At 31.2% G+C, this 16,326-nt stretch overlaps 1 protein-coding gene across 8 annotated transcripts in view; it reads left to right on the top strand.

Moving 5' to 3' along the window:
- The window catches only part of LOC148620754 (protein FAM53A-like), a 60,882-nt gene that overhangs the window by 23,576 nt on the left and 20,980 nt on the right, over positions 1–16,326 (top strand). Inside the window, exon 1 of one of the 8 annotated variants that reach the window (XM_088574528.1) lies at positions 3,056–3,078. The exons of 4 other annotated variants lie outside the window; for them this stretch is intronic. The gene's annotated coding sequence lies outside the window, so the exon portion shown is untranslated. Of the gene's footprint in view, positions 1–3,055; positions 3,079–3,237; positions 3,398–6,956; positions 7,065–13,775; positions 13,800–16,326 lie in introns of those variants that run through there. 3 more of the 8 variants (XM_088574525.1, XM_088574522.1, XM_088574527.1) reach the window with 3 other exon arrangements.

Raw genomic sequence — 16,326 nt, 5'->3', positions numbered from 1 at the left:
TTTGCTATTTTCTACTTCTATTTTATTAACCATTGTAAGCATCTTTGGACGCTTACCCTACTGGTACACCTGGTCTATGCTTCTAGTTTTTAGTGGAGTCTGAGTTGCTCATTTTTTCTTTTGTTACTTTGTATGTATTATTTTGGTTATTTTATTTTCTTTGTTGTGTTTGTTTTCCATGTCTGGTCTTTGTCCCTGGGTTACATTCTTTTGGTTTTTGCTAGAATCTTTGTTTCCTTGATTACTCTTTCAATTAATCAGAACTTCCTTATGTTTAGCCCTCCAATTAGTTTGTATAGATACCACTTTCAGGAAAGGATGGCTATCACCATGTCCATCTGACCCTCCTGTTCTATTAACTTTGGCCTCTATAAAAAGTTGAATATTTGAATTAATCCTACTGTTTCAATGCTCATATTGAGAGTTTTTCTTCCATTCAATTTTACATCTTAAACCATGAAGATAAGCTGTAAGCATGACTGCAATTATTTTTGTCCATCTTATGAATAGAAAATTTTTGCTGGTAAGATGGAAAGCTTAGTATTAATGAAATGTACAGTTAGAGATATAGTTGTCTGAAAGGATGGATGGAGTTTTCTTTTTTAGTTATTCATAAAAGGTAAAAAAAGTTACATTTTTTTTTTATAAGCTTGATTAGAATTGTGTTGGAATTATACAAATGTCTTTTGTGCATCTACCGTGATCATTAGCGTCATTAATTACAGATCCGTGTAAGAATAAGGCCATACATATAGTTACAGTGATTCATCAAAAATCATTGGTGGATCCAGAAATGCTGAAAAAGGGGCAGGAATGCTCCTGCAAAATCAGTGAAAAATTTGAATCTTACATTTAAAAAACGTAAGGTTTATGGAAGGTTTTGTTAAAATTTATTTATTTTCTTTGAAAAATACTTAAAAATTTAATTTTTACATATAAAATGTGCTTTTACATAAAACTCAAACATTATTAAACAATTATTTAGTTAATTATATTAGTTAATTGGGGAAATCTCCTGCATGAACTGTTTAAAAGGTCAATATGTATGCATGTTTATATATGTTCTTGATATAGCTCAGTCCAAAAACTAGTTTTACTGTTCATGATTTCTGAGTGAACACTATTTTCTACTTATAGGTATTTTCATGTGGATTATTTTATGAGATTCATTATTCTTATTCAAACCAATTATTTCATTAAATCCAGTACAATTTTTACTGAAATTGTCTCCCTTTCTTTGAAAATTATTAAGGACTACTAGTACCGCTAACTAAATTATGACTACAAATTATTAAATTTATGCTGCCCTTTTTACAGAGTTTAGGGCATAGATTTTTATGCATTTATCTGTCTATTTATGATGTCTGTCTGTCTGTTTCACCTGCAATTTTTGTGTTTGCTATTTTATGTTATAGTATGGAGATTATCGTAAAATTGAGCAGATACATAAATTGTAGTTTAGAAGTTTTTTAATTCTGATTGGAATGCTGAGCAAGGCACTATTTCATTTCACTATGATTGGATGAGGGAAATAATATGTTAGAATAGATTCTCTTGTTTTGAAAAGGAAATACTTATAAAATTTCTATGGAAATATACTTCATCTAATTATTTTTTTTTTTAATTCAGGAAATGAAAGTTATTTTTTGACTTTTTAGCTCACCTGGCCAAAGACCATGTGAGTTATTGCCATCACTTGGCATCCGTCGTCGTTGTTAACAATTTTTCAAACTCTTCTCCTCTGAAACTACTCGACCAATTTGATCCAAAGTTGGTATGAATGTTCTTTAGGGTATCCTGCATAGAACTGGTGTGGAGATTTTTGATCCGTAGAAAAACATGGCTGCCGTTACTAAAAATAGAACACAGGGGTCAGACAGTAGTTTTTCGCATATATCTCCAAAACCGTTAGGTTTAGCCAAATTCTGACAAAAGTGTTCAGCATGATGAGATCTATATGTGGTCAAAATTTAGTGAAAATCTGTTGACCCATGTTGGAGTTATTGCCCTTTTTGGACGTTTTTTGCTGTTTTTAATATTATTATTTTAAAAAATCTTCTCAGAAACTACTTCACAGAATTCAATGAAAGTTGGTAATTTTGTTTTAAAGGGCATCCTTAACAAAATGACTGTTTGGATTTTTGATCTGTTGTAAAGCATGGCCGTCGTTACTAAAAATTGAACATTGGGGTCAGACAGCAGATTTTTGCATATATCTCCAAAATGGTTAGGTTGAACCAAAATCTGACTGGGGTAAAATTATTCAGCATGAAGAGATCTATCTGTGGTCAAATTATGGTGAAAATTTGTTGACCCATGTTGGAGTTATTGCCCTTTTTGGACTTTTTTTACTGTTAATGATGTAATTACTTTAAAAAATCTTCTCCTTAGAAACTGCTCTACAGAATTCAATGAAAGTTGACATTTTTGTTTTATGGGGCATCCTTAGCAAAATGACAGATTTTTGATCGCTGAAAAAACATGGCTGCTGTTTCTAAAAATAGAACAATGGGGTCAGACAGCAGATTTTTGCACACATCTCCAAATCTGTTAGGTTTAGCCAATAGCTTTCAATTGCTGAAATGATTCTTATTATAAGGCTTACAAATGTGTCCAATGAATCAAATGGAGTCAAAATTGTCTGACAACTCCTTGTTAGAGGCAAAAAAAGGCAAATATTTAACCAGGTGACAGATTCAGGCTGCTGGGGGCCTCTTGTTTTTATTAAGAACTTTTACAGTACAAGGTTATTGACTAAAATGATTGATAAAAACAGGTCTTTGAATCAGGATCGTGAATAATAACTGATGTAATGGTATTTAAGAACACGAGAAAACTACGACCCCGGGCATTGTCCGGTGTGACATACATCAACATAATCTGTTATCATCTAAATAATAACACTATTTAGGATTCTACATGTATTACACATATAGGTTATTTGGTGTGAAGAAATTAGTTCCATCTCTCAAGCTTTCAAGTGGTAGTATCCTATCTTATGTTGGTGTTGTGGACAGTCAGTTTCTGTTTCCGTTTTTCTGATGAATTGGAAATGAAACTTCAAATCTGTACGACTTTGTGAGTGAATTTATTCAAAGATTTCTTTGCTGACAGATTTTTTATGTGATGCATGTATGCACTTTATTGCATAAACATTGTGTTGTGTTTTAAATGTATTTATACATGTAAATAATACAATTTTTGAAATAATTGGTTATAGTTGACACTACATGTATTCATCCATTCAAATTACATGTACATGTATTCTGTTGTTTTAAGTAGGGCTATGTGGTAGAAGGGAAGCATTTTAAAGCCATATTATACATATAAGTGTGTAACTTGTTAGAATATTTATATACAGACCTGTTTGTAAAGACAAATCGGATAAATTTTTAAGGTAAGGTTTTCATGAAAAAATTTTTCTTATAGTTGTTGAAATACTTTTTGAACTGATTTTTAGATGCATTAAATTCTGTAATATTTTCTCCACAGTGGCCAGATTTTAAAGGGGAAGGATTGTGATTGTGCCAAAGTACTTTAACCATGCCACTTTTTTTGCACCTGTCCCAAGTCAGGAATTTCTGGCGTTTGTATGTCTTGCTTCGTTTTCACCTTTAGTTTATTTTTATGTTACTTGAGTAACTACTATTTCACTGTACCTGTTTATAATGATGTTTTGGGGCCAGCTGCAGCCTGCTCTGTGGTATGAGGATTTCCCTGTAGTTCATTGAAGACCAATTGGTGGCCTTGAATTGACATTTCCATCCAGGTGGGGTTTGTTGTCTCTTCACTGTACCTATTCTTGTTATATTTATCAAATAGATTAGTTGTAAAATTTAAGATTGGTTTGTTTTGCTGTGAAAGTCCCTAAAATGCTATTGTGAATTTTAAAAGTGAATTAAAAAATTAGCTTATGCATTTTGTTTTTTTTGTTTTTGTTTTTTCTTTTTTTTTTGGTGAATCTAAATTTTAAATTTATTAGCTTTTTGTCGTTGTTAAGATAACAAGTTTGAAGGTTTTTTTTTTATTATAATGAAATAATGTTTATAATTGGTAATTAAAATTTTCATAGTACGAAAACAATTCAGCAAATTCCAATTGCTAAAGAGTACTCCCCATTAACTTGAAATAAATGGTAAATGGTTACTTGCATTGAAGATTTCACAGGGGCTTTCACCAAACTTTATTGCGAAGTAATTGGGACCAATGATTGCAAGGATGAAAACTACTGGCTTACTTTGAACACTTTTGATGTGGGTTTGTGGACATGATCTCTCTTTTTTATCAAACCTTTCAAAGACCCTTTCATGCTTATTTTTTTAGCATGCTTAGTCAATACTGTATAGCGGGTAATTTTTGTGGGATGTCATTCTGGTGCATTTTAGTGGTCTGTTAAAAATGCCAAAAGAAAATTTCACCAAAAATGGGCTCTGGGCTTTGGCATTCAGTGCACCATTTCTCATTTGTAAAATTAGAAAAAGACAAAAACAATTTCTGTACTTCTTTGTTTCAAAACCTGCCAAAATAACCTAGTGTATGGTAATGCAACTTCTTGTAAAAATTTGCTTGAAAACTTAAAATATTGTAGAAGAACTGATTGGGTCTGCTGAGAGAATAGCATGAAAGGATCTATTTGTTTAGTGTAAGTGTTTGTAAGAATCAGGCAAAATTAGAAAAATCAGAAACATGCATATCAAAACCCACTGATCTGACAATGTAATATCACTCAAGGATACTTTCTCTGTTTGAAAAGACCATTCATTGATTTCTGCATCACTGGCTTTATGCAGAAATTTTTCAATAGAACCTTAGAAAAATGACAGGTTTTTGACAGAGTTATCTGCCCTTGAAATGTTCATTGTCAGTGCATTCCAATGAAATTGTAACTCAATGGTGCAGCATGATATGGAAAATCTTTTCTGTTTTCCTTGATTCTGATGGTGCAGATAGTCAAATTACACTATCAAAATGATAGGTTTTTCATACCATGTTTCACCGACTGCCTGATTCTCACAGAGACTGACACTTAAAAGTGGTTGAATGGCACACCCCTTTTTTGAATGATGGGACATATGACTTCTTCTCACTTCTGTGATTTGAGATGGCCTACCTATTATTTTTTTTTTGTACACAATGGGTTATTCAATAATGAATAAAAGCAGTAAATGTTCTTATGTTTTTCACAATTGAAAGTACCACTCGGTGAACTGAAAGCAATCAGTGTCGTGTGATTATTGACATCAAAGATTGAATAGCTCTACTGTGTTTATAAGGTGTTTTCTTTGTTGGCTTATTTATAAATCTTTCTGTAAATATTTATTGATAATCTGAAATTTTTACTGGTTTTGATAAGTACTTTATTAAATAATCAAGTGACCTTGACTTTGCCTAAAGCCATGAAAGATTTTTTTTTAATCTTGAGTTTCACATTTTTGGAATTCAGGAAAGTCAAAAGGTATATCCAGACCTGGTGAGCTGGTTGCAAGCCCTCCCATTTTCCTGAAATATATAGTTAGAAATGAAGTAAAATCACTGAAGCATGACCGTGTGCATCTTCTTTAGTAAATCCAGGTGGCCTCTCATTTTTCTGTTCCTATATTCGCCCCTGAAAATATATATTTTCCATTGGTCTGGGCCTAATCTAGACATTGATGACAAGGAGAAGTTTTAATAAATGCCGTTTGAAAAATAACAGTATTGACATTTTTGTCTATTCTATGTAAAAATTACAAAAACATCTCCCTATCTAATAAATGGGAGAAGTGTGCACAAGCCAGGAGAAGTTTTGCTCAGATGATTTAAATAAAATGGGAAAAAAACTTGTATCTTCAAATGTAGGTTTTAATTTTTTTTTTTTTTACAAAGTTTTTGAAAGAAACATTCCCACTGCACAAAAAACATACAATGTATATATATTTTTAAGGGCATGAAAATCATTTAAATTTGTGAAAATGGCAGTAAAAAAAATCTTCTACATTATGCCTGCATTTTTTGGACTGTTAGATACACTGAAATTTATGATATTATCCAATGAAATTTACTGTGACAACAAATGTTGATGTAGCTTTTAACAGAATAATAAATATCAACCCTTGTCAAATTGATGCATATTTGTCAGACCCATCCATGCGTTGGGTTTGAAAGCTTGTTTTCTTGCAGACAGACTACAGACAAAAATTTTTTTTAAAGGATCACCTCTATACATATATATTAAATAGAAACTGTATTTATATAAAAAAGAAGCATAAGTCTGTCCAAAAATAGTAAAGGATAACTCACAATCTCTTTGAAGACGTTTTAAGTAGCACTTCAGATAAGAATCATGCAAAATGTGATTCATGGTTGAAAGGATACATATTTTTATTTTTGACATTTTGTTTGAAATGTTATAGTAAACAGAAATTAATATGTGGCTCTTCATATAATCCTTGTTCTTAGGAAATAAAAAAATATATAGAATGTACTATAGAATTCCAAAATTAAGGGAGACAACTCTGTAAAATGCTGCTAAAATGCAATAGAAACTGAATTGGATTTTCAATGTGTATTATCTCCTAAAAGCAGGCAGATTGGAATGAATAATTTAATTTCATCATATAGACCTATAAAGCAACTTAATAACAAAAATAAAAAAATAGTCGCTTTTTTTTTGGGGGGGGGAGTATCATATATAGCTGAATTCTTAAAATGACTACTACTTTAGATTAGTTACAGATTAATCTACTCTTTATTGTAACCAAAATGTCAAAATTTTATCCTTTTTTGCCAATTACTATTTTAACTAGACTTTGATACTGCTAACGACCATGGTCGTATTTAAATGAATTATTAAACTGTTTAGTTTTGTATAGTATCTTTTTGCAACTGTATATCTACTAATTTGGTTATTAAAAATATACAAAGGGGGAAATCAGCCTTATTATGCATGAGAGATTATTCCAGGTCGTTTATTTGCCAGCTTAATCAACTTGATCACTTTACAGACTTATTTTGCATTGAGGTCTAAATAGGATTTAAATGGTTGTATGTTCCATGGACATTTAACGAGAAATAGGCCTGGAAAGGTATAGTCTTTATAGCCCTTATTGGAGTTTTATGTTTGTAATTTCACATCTTTTATAACATTATCGGAAATTAATGATATATTGAATGTTGTGGAATGGAAATTATAATCTTTGTTATACTTTTTTCTGAAAGAGGTAAAAGGATCACTTTGAAGTACAGCATATTTTATAGAAAGTGTTTGTGTACTGTTTAAGACAACTTGAGTTTTTTTTTTAAATGTTGGTTTGTGTTCTAAAATTGTGTTAACTCATTTTTAGATGAAACACATACTTCTGAACCCTGAGGGTTTAACATCGGTGCGTCAACGAATTGTACATATGGCAAGTGTGACACCTTCCCTATTGTGCAGATGTTGAATTTTCCATTTTATTTTATTATTTTTATCTTTTTAATTTCGATTTTCATTATATTATGCTTTACCTACAAAACATAACACAGTTTTAATATAATTAATTGAATATAATTGATTTGCGTACTGTAACAAAAGCTAAATCTGCAGTATGGCAATCCAGTCCTAATTTTTTCTGATTTTTTCCTGAATTTGGCAAGACCTTTTTTTTCATTTTTCAAAGGGACACTCCTGATAAATTCAGATTTTTAAATTTTTCACTCACAAAAAAATCAGTGTTGAAATTATTTTAGTGTAGACTGAGTGTGCCTTTTTTATATGCAAGTATTTCGTAACTGACCAAGTACAAACATGTTTTAGTACTAAGTAATTGCTAAAATTCCTTATGCAGAGGGGAGAAAGGCAGCCAATTTCAAGTTTAAAAAAAATATTTTATGGCTTTTTTTACACTAAAACCTTCCTGATTTCCCAATAATTTTAAGCTGAATTGTCATATTGGCATTTTCTCTAATCCTTCTCTTACTTTGATATCATTACATCATAACAAGAAGAGCAAAATGTGACAGTTTGCTATCTTTCCAATTTGTGTATGGAGTACTAGTCTCTATAAGAATCAGGCTGCAAGTAAATTATGGTCATGAAAATATGTTACTTTGAATGTTCAGTTTTACACTATATACTACCATAATAAAAGAATAACAACCAGAAATGCCATATGTATTGGTTAATTGTGTAATGTATTCAATAAAATGCACAGCAAAGGAATAAATTTTAGGGAGATAACTTGGACAAGTACAGTTCTTCAACATTAAATTGAAATTTCAAATTAAGTTTAGATCTGCGGAAGACTAACAAATATTCTGTCAGGGTGTGCGTTTTTGTTGTTATTTCATTACACTGTTTTAGAAATTTGCCTGATTCTTACTCTTTACAATGACTTGTACATGTGATTCAAAACAACATTATTTGAAGGAGAGGAAAACGCTTAACTTCCCTTTTTAGTGCATGTAGTTCATTGAAAAAAAAACTGCTATATATAAAAATATGATAAGCACTTTTGCTATGTGGTGAAATAAAATAGCGGGAAGAAATGATAGAAGTGTAAAATTGGTTTTTCTTAGTAATCAGATAGCATAAATGAGGCAATTATACGCAAGGCTTTACCGACTCAACATATAAGACAGACTCCTCTATCATACTGTAGCGAAATATTTGTTGTATCAAAGGTATTGAGCTTGTATCAAAGCAAGTTAGCGGAAAATTATCCAGAAAGAATGATTTTTTTGTGAGACTTACTTTCATTTTGTCATTAATGTCGCTTGAATATAACAAAATGTCTTTCTAAATATTTCTTTAATCTAAGAAAAATGTTAGTGATTTAGAGATTCCACAATACCCAACAGCTATTTTTAACACCTCATTTTTAGCCTCTAGCTAGACCAATCTCCTACACCTCTATTTAAAAGTTTTTTTACATTTGTGCCATGGTCAGTACTACATATATTTAAAGTAGCCATATGAAAATAGTGTTAGAATTTGCCCTTTGCCAAAGGTTGCCCAGCATGTATGTTCTAGTTTATTATATCCCTGGCAAAGTGTGGGCATAGGGTCTGTCTGTCTGATTGTCTTGTTCTAACTGTTGGAATCAACCAGGTGAGCGATACAGGCTCCTTGGAGCCTCTTGTTTACATGTCCTAAAGGTAAGAGATATACTGTGCTCGTATTTTTAATTATAGGTATTAATTGTCATGGTATATAAAAAATCTGATATTTCCTGGATCCTTTAGTTACCCCTGTTGTGGATTTTATTAAGTACCCCATCTTCGTTTTTAATTACAATTTTAACATTTGGTTGGGAATCTTGGGTAGATCATTACTCTGAGATTTAATTTATACCTTTAATTTTACTGGTCATAATACTGTAAACATATTCATATTCATGGCTGCTAATTTCCACAGATTCTGTCAAGTAAAAATATTCTTGGGTATCAATTTTCGATGGTTACAAAAAATGATATTAAAAGAGCGTTATATAGTGTTAGAAAAGTCCATTCTGTGGGTACAATTTTTCACGGTTTTCTGTCCACTGCAAAAGTAGCGTAAATTAGTATACTGTGAAATTGATACATATACAGTAACTACCTCATTTCACATTACAACTGATATGGTTAAGGAGGTAGACCTAGGGTAAGGGAAACAACTTTTACAATTCATTGGAATGTTTGTATTCACCATTTTACATCACTCTCATGTAAGCATCAAAGTAACTTGAACTGATTTCATTTTGTTTCAAAGGAAAGCTTGAAAAGCTTGGGTGAAATTGAATATGGTACAAACATATGGCTGATTTAAAAAAGTTGTATCCCTTACCTTAGGTCTACCTCCTTAAATATAAATGCATGCCCATTGTGGTAGTGAGGACAAAACTGAGGATAGTTTTTATTTAAACTTTTGACAAGACATTTGGTCCTGTAGGTACAGCCATTGGCTGTACTAAATGCTATACCATGATAATCAGATACAAACAAACTGTTGAACCAACTCCTAATTTGCACTTGAAAGTCCTTAATCAGGCACCATTCCAGAAGGCTGTTGTAATATATTTACCTAAAGAATTTGCTGACTGTAAGAAAATTATTGCTTCCATTTAGTGATCAAATGAAATTTTGAAAATTTCAAATTAAGAATTCTTTGCAGCAGCTGTGAACCATTGTCATTTAGATAAAAAAAACATTTATATATTGAATTTGTATCCAGACATTTACATTATTAAGTTTTCTTTTTTATGTACCAAAAGACATGGCTTGCAGTGTACGTGATTACTTAAAATTTCTGCTTGTTTTTAGTAGATTTTATTTTCTAGTTTATTAAATAATTGAAAGGTTGATGTCTGTGACATTTCATAGGTAAATTTTGTTTTATGGCTAGTTTCAGTTGTAGTGTTCCTGATTTACAACAGCATGTAGGCTGTACTGCCTTTTTCCTGAAAATCCTGTAAATTTTATTTCACAGTTTGATCATTTTCATACCCCCATATGCCTATGAAACTTCAAAAAAAAAAATAAACATTCAGTTCTTCAGTGTACTTTTGATGATGTTTAGATAATTGTATGTAGTACCTCATCTTAATCATCAATTTTAAATTTTCTTTCTGTTTCCCGCTACCCTACAAACCCTAATTTTTTGTGCAAACCCTAAACATTTTACAACCATTTTGGCTCAAGCAAAGTTAGTGTCTACATTGTTTACCCTTTAAATCAATGTAATTTTTTTTATTGAATAATAATTCCATACCTACCTACCCTTTTTTTCTTGCTGGTAGCAGGAAACAAGTGTACTATTTTTTTTTGGCCTCAACATTTGTCATTTATTTCAATACTTTCTCATGGTTGAAGATCTATTTATTCAGGTAAATGAGATTTCAGGCACTGACTGAAAAATAAATCTGGCAATGTTTCTATAATTATTTTTTAAAAAGTAGATAGTTTTTATCGTAACTTTTTCATTGCGTGAACGTGACATGAAGCAGACCACTCATATTGATTATCTTTATATATACATGTTATTTCTTAGAAAATCAGTGATAATTGGTCAACATTGAAGTTGTATATCCTGATATTTTTTTCCGTTCATGTCCATTGTGAGTAATGAATGAGACTTTAATATCTCCTTATATTTTGTATCAGAGAGGAATGAGCTACTGTGAAAGTACATTAATTTGTGGATACCAATTTTGGTGGATTTGGGAAGAAATACAAGTTTGTGGATTCTTGAATTCGTGGTTTGGAGTTTTTCAGTATATACATCAATGGAAATCTCCTTTGTTGGGAACCAAAACTCTTGATATGGCCTACCCACGAAATCCACAAAAATTGGTACCCAATGTACAATAATACTTTCACAGTACTCTTATTAGTTAAACCATTGCCACGAGGTATTCATTACGTCAAGAGGTCATTACCACATTGATAAAGCCCAGAAACTGATTTGTTCAATGTGTCATCGTTTTCCTTTCCTCTTTAGTCTACCCCAGACTTGACTTTTTATGAGCAACTCGGGGGGTGTTTTTAGATAAGCAGATGACGCTTACCCTACCAGTGCACCTGGTCCATGCTCCCAGTTTTTAGTGGAGTCTGAGTAACTCATTTGCTTTTGTTACTGTGTAAGCATTATTTTAGTTACTTTGTGTTCTTTGTTGTGTATGTCTGTTTTTCTGTGTCTGGTCTTTATTCCTGGATTACATTCTTTTGATTACTGCTAGAACCTTGGTTCTCTTGATTACTCTATCAGGTTGGTGGGATTTTAGCATGCATGTTTCAGATTTTTTCCTCTTTTGCCTCACTCTTATAGAGACATATGCTTAATATTCTAGGTTGTAATAAGCATCAAGTAATACACATGTATTTAAATAGTGAAAAGGATTCTAAATTATTTATGGAAAAAAGTTTTGAGTGTAAGGTTTCTAGAATACTATATAAAACAAGACTGAATTCAGGCATTCTTGAGTCTATACAAAATTATATTGCTTATTGACAAAATGAAAATAAATTGGTGTGTTTGCGTGTCAAAATTTCCTTAAGAACAGGCATACTGACCTTTGTTAGGGGACACAATTAAAAAAATTCTATCGTAACTTAAATAAACCATAGATAAATTATACCTGCTTTGGTATTTACATATCTCAAATGTACAATTAAAATTTTATTTAAGTATCAGTCTTTATAAGAATCAGGCAAAATCTCAAAAATGTGATACACCTCAAAAAAATATTTTTAATTTTGTGATTAAGTTTTTTATGGGTCTATACTATGAAATGTGTTATTTTTCATTCAAATCTGCCTGATCTTAGGAGATAATCAACAATGAAAATCCAATATTGTATTTGAGTGTCATTTACAGAGTTATCTCCCTTAATATTGAAATCTACAGTGCATTCTATATAATTTTTATCTCATAAGGACACATATTATATGAAAAACCAAATGTTAATTTCTGTTTACTGTTTACTGTGCCATTCAAACAAAATATTGAAAATAAAAATATGTAGGCTTTTTACCCATGAATCATATTTTGCATGATTCTTAGCTGGAATGCTACTTAAAAAAAAATCAAGAATGTTTGTAGTATTGGTGCAATGCCAAAAATAATCTCAGTCTTTTTATTCTTATCTGTGATAAGGTGAAAGGTCAAGCTTATAATGATTTTTACATTTTGGACTATTGCCATGGTCTATTCAATGACAAATATTAAAATCTCAACACGATTAAAATGTCAATCGAAAAGCACCGATACTTGTTCGTGTTTTATTTGTTGGATGAAAATAAATGCTGTTTCACCAGTGTTCAAATAAGTTTTATAGCTATATTAAATTCTTCAGTATTTTCTGCTTGACCGATTCTTCCGTTGCCAGAATACAGTAAGGACTACCTTTGAATGTACTCCAAATCTTTTTTTTGCCATGTGATTTATTTTTATGATATCATTACCATCCTAAGTTTTATATAATACCTATTTTAATTAATTGGTCAGTCCAAGAATCATTACTTGAGCAAAATCTCTAAATACATGTTCTTGTTAGGGTCTAAATACTTGTTATTGTTAGGGTCTAAATACATGTTATTGTTAGGGTCTAGATATGTTCATTGAATGTAACGATTATCACACTTACTTATATTGCCTATTTGTGATAGCTAATCTAAAGCCTCATTTACACATATCTGTAACATGAATCAAATTTGTATTCAAATTGGCAAAACATATTCACCCATATGTTTCACCCGTGTGTAAAAGTTGACTGTAGTATATTGGCACGTTTCGTGTAAAAAATGTGCCTTTACACGGCAGTGATACGGCAATTTGAAACATTCAAATCTTGTAACTACATTTGATATGTAAATCTTTTTTTATTTCTATAAATACACGTAAAAAAGGCAAAACACTGTGAGGCCAAAAAAAATATGTGTGTTTACTGTCACATGCTGAAAAAAATAGGGTCGGTAGGTCTGATTTTTTTTTTTTTTTTTTTTTGGCCGCCATTGTTGTTTAATATGATAAATAGCGGTACCTGTGACAGAAAAAGCAGTAATTTCCGAAAAATTCAGAAAATTGCCAATAAAAAAAGGTTCAGGTCGTGCCGATAAAATGAGGGTCAGTCGGATGACTGTGAACACACATATTTTTTTTTTTTTTGGCCTGATCAATAAAATTAATTCACTTTATTGTGGACTTGGCCTTTATAACTACTGTGGGGTACTAATTTTCGTGGTTTTTGTAGGTGAGCCAAACCATGAAATTTAGTTCCCAACAAAAGGAGATTCCCATTGATGTGTACACTGAAAACCTCAAAACCATAAACTTGTGTATCCTCCTTAATCCACAAAAATTGGTAAATTACTTTCACATCAGTTAGAAGATGTGTTTCATCAACTCATAAAACATCATATTAAGTGATATTAGTGTATTCTAATGATATGCAAGGTTAATGTAATTATTATGATTATGAATGCATTATCAAATTTTCATTGATGATCTGTTTTCTATTGTGTGTATTCTAATTTGCTAGGAATACATTTTCTATGGCCATGTAAAAGCAGAATTGGAATACAGGCCTTTCATAAAGAGGCAATACCAAGTGATTTTACCTTCTAAGTCACTAAATTTTATATAGTTTTATAAAAGAAAATGATGGAAAGTAACCCCTTTCCCCTTACAAAATTTACCTCATAAAAAGAATAGGTATCTGTATTGCAAAAATTGAATGAAACCTCAGGGAATATTGCACAAATTGGTTAAAGGTGAATAGTAACTTGGGAATGTTAATAAGACAATTCATTTATAAAAAGACTGCTACTGTGAACCAATAATTTCATAATTTTTTTTTCACAGTTTAAGCAATCAATCAATCAATCTACTTTTGCAGTTTTGATTTTGCTAGAGTAAGTAATCAAAGGAACGAATTAAGATTCTAGCGGAAATCAAAAGAATGTAATCCAGGGACAAATTGACACATAGAAAACAGACATACACAACAAAGATCATAAAGTAACCAAAATAGTGCATACAAAGTAACAAAAGTAAATGAGCTCGGACTCCACTAAAAACTGGGATAATGGACCAGGTGCACTGGTAGGGTAAGCATCCTCTCCTTTTCTAGAAACACCTGCAATCATTCCTCAAATCAAATTATAATGCCACATGGAGAATACATTCATGACAGTTTTATTTTTTGCATTTTAGGTCCTACCCCGAAAATAGTGAATAATAAACTACCTCAAAAATGTAACCATAAGCTGATTTGAGTTAAATTTGGTTCAGATGTTTCAGCTATGAATGTCATCAAGTTAAATTTAAGTTATTCATTTCATATATCAAGTCAATTTGGAATGGAAAAAAAAAACAAGACCATGAGAGTTGAAATTTAAGACAATATTCTGTATTTACTTAAATCACAATACCGCTCATTTAAAAAAATTCTTCCTTCATTTAACAACAATTAGATGAACTTCATTTTTTTTTTTAGTAAACAATTCTGAAACTTGTGTACCACCGATACCCAAGGTGACTTAAGCTGCTGTCACATTCAAAAATAGTGTGCTCTTGGATAACCCAAAATTGACCTACTTATGGTTTCAAAGGCTCTCAATAATTGCATTATGAACGAAAACCAATCGTACGCTTTATTCAATCAATGGACAATGATTATTTTACAATAGATATTATACATATGAGCTGATTTGGCGATTTTCCAAGTTCGTAGTAGACTCCAATTAAGGCTAGAAAAAACGACATCAATATAACAGGTACAAAAATAAAGTAGCAAATTTGTTGAGATAACATCGTTCAATAATTATAAACTAGAAAATTGACAACATTTTATTGTTAGTTTAAACTTAGGCTGTCCTGGGTTGTAACAATTATAACTTGCTTGTGAAAGAATAAAAATTGTGTTATACAGTATTTACCTAATTCAGTGATTCATCTGGAATATGTGGTTATAGAAAATACAACAATTTAACATACTTGACCAGAATATGAAAGGCTTAATTTAGACATCTTGCATAAAATTACGATTATGACAGTATTTTAAATATTTCTCTGTCCATGAAAGCTTAGAAGGTACTGTAGAAAATGTAATGCTATTGAAGACTTTTGAAGGGGAAGTGGGATTGTTGAATTGTCTAAGAGGTGCTTAGGAATGGGTACACTGTCTGGTGTTTTTTGCTTTGTTTTTGGACTTCTGTGGATGGGAGGCTGTTTTTTTTTTCAGGTCTTTTTATTGTGTTTTACTATAATGTGTATTGTTGCTGTTCATGAATGTGATTTCAGCTTTGGGAAGATTCCGCATGATAATCCATACTATGTGATGGACACTTGGTCATGTGTCTACTACCTGTTTATGGGATTCTCGTCTGAATTTTACTTCACTTCATTACCAATTCATATAAAATTTAGACACTGCATATGGTAGAAGGGATTCATGGGGATGATAAAAACCACTGACCAAACTATGTTTTCATTTTTCAGTCTTCATATTCCATATTTTTTATATAAGTAAAACAATTTCTGTATCCAGATTTTTTTTTTTTTTAAAAAGCATTCACCTCCCATTTAAAATCAACCATATCAAGAGCAATAACTTTTGCAAAGTACCAATTTCATTCACTATTTGTACCTTGAAATGACAAAAATTAGACTGGTTATGTTGTCTTATAGATTAGAAACAACAGTGAATTTGGTGTAATTTTTTATCTGAAATCTCACACACTGGTCATTAGAGGGATTTTATTCAGTATGAAACATAACTAGGAAAATCTGTTAGATTTTGGGCTTAATTGCACAATCCACATTTATGGGACTTTTAAAATTCAAAATGATGTGGTAAAAGTACCATATCATGTGTTTCAAAGCCGCTG

This window comes from Perna viridis, chromosome 3 (assembly GCF_037379345.1).
Source record: "Perna viridis isolate PV_CMFRI_1.1 ecotype Kerala chromosome 3, ASM3737934v1, whole genome shotgun sequence".
Taxonomy (NCBI): Eukaryota; Metazoa; Mollusca; class Bivalvia; order Mytilida; family Mytilidae; genus Perna; species Perna viridis.
Note: the sequence above shows the minus strand (reverse complement) of the source record. Positions and strands in the feature narration are given on the sequence as shown.